Here is an 8,848-nt window from a genome sequence, read left to right on the forward strand (position 1 = left end):
TTTTTTGCTTTTATCTTGTTTGATTCCCTTCTTTATGGCACCCTCTGAAGCTGCAGCCCAAGCTGTACCTTGGCCCCTTGTAGTCATGGCTGGAGCACCTGGGACACAGGGCACCAAGTCCCTAGACTGCACACAGCACAGGGACCCTGGGCCTGGCCCACAACACCATTTTTTCATCCTAGGTCTCCAGGCCTGTGATGGGAGGGGCTGCTACAAAGATCTCTGACATGCCCTGGTGACATTTTCCCCATTGTCTTGGTGATTAACATTCAGCTTCTCATAACTGATGCAAATATCAGCACCAGTCTTGAATTTCTGCTCTGAAAATGGGATTTTCTTTTCTATTGCATTGTCTGACCACACATTTTCTGAACTGTTATGCTCTAATTCCCTTTTAAAACTGAGTGCCTTTAACAGCACCCAAGTCACCTTTTGAATGCTTTGCTGCTTAGACATTTATTCCACCAGATACTCTAAATCATCTCTCTCAAGTTCAAAGTCCCACAAATCTCTAGGGCAGGAGCAAAATGCCACCAGTCTCTTTGCTAAAACATAACAAGAGTCACCTTTGCTCCAGTTTCCAACAAGTTCCTCATCTTCATCTGAAACCACCTCAGCCTGGATTTCATTGTCCATATTATTATCAGCATTTTGGTCAAAGCCATTCAACAAGTCTCTGGGGAGTTCCAAACTTTCCCACATTTTCCTATCTTCTTCTGAGCCCTCCAAAGTGTTCTGACCTCTGCATGTTACCCAGTTCCAAAGTTGCTTCCACATTTTTGGGTATCTTTTCAGCAGCACCCCACTCTACTGGTACCAATTTACTGTATTAGTTCATTTTCACACCGCTGATAAAGACATACCCAAGACTGGGCAATTTACAAAAGAAAGAGGTTTAATGGACTTACAGTTCCACATGGCTGGGGAGGCCTCCAAATCATGGTGGAAGGCAAGGAGGAGCAAGTCACATCTTACATAGATGGCAGCAAAGAGAGAGCTTGTGCAGGGGAACTACTCTTTATAAAACCATCAGATCTCATGAGATTTATTCACTATCACAAGAACAGCATGGGAAAGACCTGCCCCCATGATTCAATTACCTCCCACCAGGTCCCTCCCAGAGCACATGGGAATTCAAGAGGAGATTTGGGTGGAGACAAAAGCCTAACCATATCATGTATCTATTTATATGATCAAACTTTTTCTTTTTCTTTTTTGGCCTGTTGTTGATGTGATGAATTACATTAACTGATTTTCACAGAATTTTACTTGTTAACTACAGAAATAAAGTGAAAATGGCAGCAACAATTAAAATGAATGCAATATAAAAACTATAGGAAGGAATAGAGGAGATAAATAATTTAATAGAAATGGGATGAGTAATGAAGAAATGTACATAAGGGTATGCCCACTCTTATAGTACCAGAAAAATTTCTTACAATAATGTAAATGCTAAATTATCATTTAATCAGAATTAAAAGCTACTCGGCTAGCATACTTGTATTCATACTGTCTAAGGAATATTTTAGAATGAAAAGAACTATATAGAATTTTAAAGACTATTAAATGATTGTTATAATTACCAAATGTATTTTAAATGATACTTAGGCATATTTTGCTCATGGATAGTTTCCTGAGTTACAAGTTACAAGAAGACAATACCATTTAACATGACACATAATATTGGACTGCTGACTTCTGAAATGCTTCCTGAGTGTAAGGTAATAAACCCATAACTTGTTTAAATAAATGTCATTCCCAAGCCTTGTCACCAGCACCTGAATATAATCTCAATTGCCACATTTCTGAAAGACTTTTTCAATTCAAAATTTGTACATTGAGAGGAGTCACTGATTTAAGGTCTTGAGGCAGGAACATGTGAATAATGGATTGGAAGACCCTATTGCCAGAAAATAAAGATGCCTTTAAAATAGATCTACAGTACTTTTAAAAGATCAAAGGTGTGCCCTATAAAAGAGCTCCCATTGGCCAAAATGTGAAAAACTAAAACATCAAAAAGAGGACCATAATTACAATTATTTGGAACATGTTTCATCTATGAAAAGCCTTGGGTACGGCCGGGCGCGGTGGCTCAAGCCTGTAATCCCAGCACTTTGGGAGGCCGAGGCGGGCGGATCACGAGGTCAGGAGATCGAGACCATCCTGGCTAACACGGTGAAACCCCGTCTCTACTAAAAATACAAAAAACTAGCCGGGCGCGGTGGCGGGCGCCTGTAGTCCCAGCTACTCGGGAGGCTGAGGCAGGAGAATGGCGTAAACCCGGGAGGCGGAGCTTGCAGTGAGCTGAGATCCGGCCACTGCGCTCCAGCCTGGGTGACAGAGCAAGACTCCGTCTCAAAAAAAAAAAAAAAAAAAAAAAAAAAAAAAAAAAAAAGAAAAGCCTTGGGTACATAATGATACTTGCAAATGAAACGTTAATTCAAAATGTACAAAAGTGAATTGTAAGTATAAAAGGACATCACAACGTCCTTTTATACTTACTTTACAATACAGTAAAATACAATGGCAACCTAATTGGAATTTCTTCTTTTTTTAATTAAGCATTGCTACATATATTTTTGTCTCCTTTAAGTAAGGGATAGTGGCTATAAGGAACTGTAGGAAAACCACCTAATTCTGGAATATTATGACACCATAAAAAATCAGGAGTAATAATCAGCACTGGTGTTCATGTTCACCACACACAATGACTTAAATAAAAATACAGCAATGAGTTGCTAAAACTCCAGAGACAGGAACTGAATACATAGATACATAATTTTCTTAAAGCAGAAATCTCTAGATAACCTAACATTTTAAAATAAATTGCTAATTAGGTACAAGGAGATAACTTTTAAAAGGAGAAAGATATTCCCAGATCAAAAGTTGATGGCCATCTGAATGGGGGGAACACCAAAATCTAAAATCACGCATGGATTTGTAAAGTCCAATTGATGTAGTAATGAGCTTTGACTCAAGAAGAGGCTCAGCCAGTGAATGTTGGTTCAGGTTTCAGTGTTTTTCAAAGATAAAATTAGATCCTGTGTCTTGACCAGAATTAGCCTCTATGGCTGGTTTCACACAGTGCTCTTTTTCTTTATGATATGCCAATATTTCTGCAACTGTAGGTAGATATAGACATATATAGAGCTATTAAAGAAATAGAAAAAGTCTTTAAATTGTATATGTGTGTGTCATGTATAAAATCCTACATAATTTATACAGCAAAGCAGTACAAAGTTCACTGGAAGACTGAGAAAGCTATTTGTTTAGTTAATTGACCTCTTCTTAAAGAATAATAAAACCCTGTATCTCCTCAAAAACCAAATGGCTACACCTTGAGTCTCCCTGAAAGACAAATGGTTACATCTTGAGATAGGATCCTACTTTAACTGCAGAGATGTGTTTTTATATCTCAAAAGGGTATGAGGCCCATAACTTTAGATGAATCATAGCTTTAAAAATATTCCTAAAATACCATTTTAAACATTCCTATTTTAAGATTATTTTAATTATATTTGTTGTAATAACTTTATTTTCATGGGAACAATTTGTGTATGATTAAGGTATTGGAAATAATTGAGAGTCTTTGACATATTAAACTTGTGATTGCACAGATAAAAAAATTGACTAAGTTTATAATCTACATTTAAATGACTAGCAATACTTAGTGTATTTTGTTTTAATGGTATTTGTGTAAGGATATTTAAATAGTTTTAAAAATCAATTCATGGATTTACAACTTTATAGTGTACTGGAAATGTAGTACTCTATACTCTTCTCCATACACAGATGTTTTTCTGTTAGTAACACTCCCTGCAACATTTGTGTAAGGCCTATAATATTTTCCAAAGGCCAGACTCTGTAAGAAATTATTATTCCAGGACAACATGCACAAAAAAATTTAGTTAGTAGCTGTGGCTCTTCAAGTTGGAATAATGAAAGCAGCAGGAATTATACGTAAAACATACACACACACACACACACACACACACACACACACACACACACACAAAGAATGTACACCGAAAGAGGAACTATAACATAACAAATAAGGCAGTCCAACAAATAACTTTTAATTATCTTCAATAAATTAGTGACAAGAGACAAGATTGTTCTGTCCTAGAAAACAACACAAAACCATTTAATGTTCCGTTTAAACGCTTTAAAGTACAAAATAAAAACATCAGTAGGGAGAAGAAAATAAATTTTGAGCTGTTAGAGCTCTAGGAAACCAATGAATAAAAAAAATTCTTCAGAGATAAGACATGTTAGAAGCAATAAAAATGGAATAGGCATGACTGAAAACATAAACAAGAAAATAATTAGCAGAATTGAGGTTTATATTAATCCATCCTCATGCTGCTAATAAAGACATACCTGAGACTGGGTAATTCAAAAAGGATAGAGGTTTAATTGACTCACAGTTCAGCAGGGCTGGGGAGGCCTCAGGAAACTTAATAATCATGATGGAAAGGGAAGTAAGCACATCCTTCTTCACATGGCAGCAGGAAAGAGAAGAATGAGAAGCCAGCAAAGGGAGAAGCCATTATAAAACCATCAGATCTCATGAGAACTTACTCACTATCATGAGAATAGCATGTGAAAAACCACCCCCATGATTCAATTACCTCCCACTGGCTTCCTCCCATGACACATGGGGATTATGGGAACTACAATTTAAGATGAGATTTGGGAGGGGACACAGCCAAACCATATGAAGGTTATTACCAAAATAACTGGAAAAGATCAAACCTGAAGAATAATCAGGGAATGTAGGAATGATAAATACGAGAGACAAATTAAACATAAAAATTATTTAAATGTAAAAGGTACTAAATCTTCAGTAAATATTTTAATATGTGTACCAAAAGGAAACATCTTCTCTAGAAGAAATGAAATGAAATGTTAAATTCCAAGGCATATAGTGGTAAACTACTGAACATCTAGCATGTTAAAACTATTCAAATAGACATCAGTAGTGGAAATGTAAGTCACGCGGTAGTGGTGAGAAGCATGTTGACCTCAGCCTTCTACAGACCAACATTCAACTCAAAATTATGCAGCAAGTTACCCCAGTTTGAGAAAAAGATTATGTTTCAAAAATGTTACATCCAGCAGTTTTTCTTCAAGTGATAAAAAAATAGAAAATATTTTAAGGCATATAATTGCCAGATAATACAGCTTTCTTTTTATATATCAAACTCACAAATAAAAAAATACTTGATCACAAGATCCAACTAATTGGCTATATAATTTAAAATAAAGAAATTAGGAATTAGGTAAACAGAACAAAAATGGTGATGAGAAATAAATTAATTTTAATTTAGACAATTTATGCTATTTTAATATTAGAGTTAGAGTAAATAAATGATATAGAAGTTGACCATAGCAAAAAATATTATAAGTGAATAAAAACTAGAGATAGTAATGGGAAAGTTGGAATAAGTAAGGGGTTGAATGCTAATTTTCTCAAATGTTACAGAAAGCTGCCAAAATGTATGATCTAGATTTGAAACATAAACATGTATTAAAACAAAATGGCTCCAAATTCTTAATAATTTTGAAAATCTATCTTTAAGTTTTTTCATTAATATTTAAAAAATAAACATTTACCTTAAGTTCTGCTATTCCATGTTTCCTTTCAGTTTATTTTATTGGTTACATAAACATAAATGTAATTTTATTACTTGGTAGTTTAAAAAGAGCACAGGTACTATAAATTTAATTTGAAAAATTATTAGACTTTTTCTTTAATTTTTGAATATTTAAATTTTTATAAATGAGCATATTTCCAATTTTAATAAATCATAGTACCATTATTTTTATAAAGGTAGTTCAAATTAATTATATTTATAGATGTTTTCCAAATACTACCAGACACAAAGAAGGCACCTATAAAATGACAGGTTTAGACATGACTAATCAACGAATCATTTGCAATTTAGAAACTTGCACTAGGGATCACATTCTTTTTTGTAGAGACCACTCAAATCCTCTTCATTCTTTCATACTGTATTAACATAGATCAGACCTAACTGTCTCAAGGAACAAATGAGCAGTTGTGTTCTGCAACCAACAAATTTCCAATTAAGGAAGTCCAATTAAAAGCTCATTTCTTTAATTGTGCAGAGATGTAATCAAGCTTAGAGAGAGGCAGAAAAACAAGATGTATGCAGTTTAGGAGAATGGGCATAGTAATTCTTAACTTTAATAATTTTAAAATAATGTCTATGGTTCCAAATACACATTTAATTTCTTCTCTGTTCTCTTCAGGATTAACAAGTAAAATAAAGCCACCATGCCAGTATATTGGGAATAACTGAAATTCAAAATATGAATTAAGGTTTCAAAGCAGGCAGGTTTACAGCTAAAAGCAATACTTTAACTTCCATGTTTTCAAAATGGTTGAAAAGCATATACAGGAAAGGTATATACTATCTTCATGTTTCACAGGTTAGGATATCTGAATCCTAAAGCAATTGTAAAATTTTCTACAATTCCTCAGGGAGATTATATCCAAGTGAAATCACAGTCACTGTTTATTTAATTCAATTGAACTCTACATCTTTGACTAACGTTTCCTTTTTTTTAAACAAGAAACTAGTTTGATTTTCACCAGAATTATAAGATTCTTAATTTATTGCAAGGGTTCTACTTTATATTAACATAATTCAACTCAATGGTCAGGGGATTTAGTTGTATCAATTTTGCAATAAATATTTCGAGAACTAAACTAAAAAATCCAGCATATTAATGCACCAAGTAATATTCTACGTATATTCTATCTCTTATAAACATTTCAATAAAAGACAATTAAATTGAGTTTCCAGTGAAAACATGCATTATGTATGTATCCAAGCTAATTCAATCAGCAAAAATATCTATTAAGCTTACTTTATTTAATGATATTACTGTGCCACTTTATATAACCAAGAATAGGAAATAAACATGACATGTCATATTTAAAAATGCAAGTTCTGACTCCTTAAGAAAGTCTTTTAAATTATTGCATGCTAATTTTAAAAGATATTTTCTAAAATTTTTATGTTTATAATTAATCAAAATACCTCAATCAATTTTTGTTGGGGACTGGTAGTTCAAAATGTGTAGAAAAAAATACATTATTTCATTTATCTGAATCCTAAATTGTTGTACAAGTAAAATAGTTTTTTTTTAAGTCGTCACATTGCAGCTGAATACCTGTCAATAATTGTATAGGTATTTTTAAATTTCATAGTAGTTGTCTGCACCCAACAAGGCAGATCTTTTCTAGAAATGACTTGAGCAAAAACTTCAGTTGATGTTGCCTTATGTGAAAAATTGTCAGATTAATTTGATTAGGGTACTATAATAACGTAGTCAAGTGGCTTTAAAAAAAATAGTGCACTAATCTCCTCTAATTGGGACTCCGAGCCGGGGCTCTTTCTGGCGCTGGCATGGCTCCAAGAAGGCTATCCTAGCCATCACTTTTCCACCTACTTTTTAGAGAAGGGAAGGTGAGCGAGTCGATCTCAAAGTCCAGCCAGCCCTTGGCCTCCAAGCAGAAAAAGGATGGCACTGAGAAGCGGGGCTGGGGCAGGTCGCCCAAGCAGCCTCACGTGAGTCCCACGACAGCGTTGGTAGGGAGTCAGAAGGAGCCCAGCGAAGTGCCAAAATCTAAAAGACCTCAGGGCCGACCAAATGGAAGCAAAAACAAGTACGCTGCCAAGACCCGGAAAACCACCACAACTCCAAGAAGGAAACCAAGGGGCAGATCCAAAAAACTGGAGAAGGAGGAAGAGGAGGGCATCTCACAGGAGTTCTCAGAGGAGGAGCAGTGACCGTGCGTACGTGTCGCCTGCTCGTTGCTGGAGGAGCAGCTTCCTTCTGGGACTGGACAACTTTGCTCTGCTCCCACCGCCCCCAGCCCTTCCCCAGGCCGACCATCATCACCGCCTCCGGCGACCACCCCTATCTTCCATCTGTGACTTCACCACCACACTACACAGCACACCAGCCGCTACAGGGCCCCCATGGGCTGAGTGGAGAGCAGTCTTCCCCTGGCCTCAGTTCCCAGCTCCCCCCGCCCACCCACGGGCACACACATGTGCCCTCCTGGACAAGGCTAACGTTCCACTTAGCCGCACCCTGCACCTACTGCGTCCCCACTCCCTTGGTGGTGGGGACATGGCTCTCTGGGTTTTGGTTTGGGGGCGCTCTCTCTGCTCCTTCATTGTTCCCTCTGGCTTCCCATAGTGGGGCCTAGGAGGGTTCCCCTGGCCTTAAAAGGGGCCCAAGCCCCATCTCATCCTGGCCCGCCCTACTCCACTGCCCTGGCAGCAGGTGTGGCCAATGGAGAGGGCTGCTGGTCCCAGGATTCCCCCAGCCAAACTGTCTTTGTCACCACTTGGGGCTCACACCTTTTATCCTTCCCCACCTTCCCTAGTCCCTGCACTAGGTTGGACAGCCCCCTTTGGCTACAGGAAGGCAGGAGGGGTGTGAGCCCCCTACTCCCTCTTCAGGGTGGCCCCAGCCCCCTTGCCCTCTGCCTGGGATCTGAGAACATATTGCAGTGATGGAGATGCAGTCACTTATTGTCCAGGTGAGGCCCACGAGCCCTGTGGCCGCTACCTGAGGTGGGCTGGGGCTGCTCCCCCACCCCTACTTTGCTTCCGCCACTCAGCCATTTGCCCCTCCTCAGATGGGGCACCAATAACAAGGAGCTCACCCTGCCAGCTCCAAATCCTCCTGCTCCTCCCTGCCCCCCAAGGTTCTGGTTCCACTTTTTCTCTGTTCACAAACCACCTCTGGACAGTCGTGTTGTTTTTTGTTCAATGTTCCATTCTTCGACACCTGTCACTGCTGC

At 37.8% G+C, this 8,848-nt stretch overlaps 1 pseudogene; it reads left to right on the forward strand.

Annotated features, from left to right (window-relative positions):
- Positions 1–6,404: 6,404 nt before the first annotated feature.
- LOC102138257 (uncharacterized) lies at positions 6,405–8,558 on the forward strand (annotated as a pseudogene).
- Positions 8,559–8,848: the final 290 nt, after the last annotated feature.

Source organism: Macaca fascicularis, chromosome X (genome assembly GCF_037993035.2).
Source record: "Macaca fascicularis isolate 582-1 chromosome X, T2T-MFA8v1.1".
Classification (NCBI taxonomy): domain Eukaryota; kingdom Metazoa; phylum Chordata; class Mammalia; order Primates; family Cercopithecidae; genus Macaca; species Macaca fascicularis.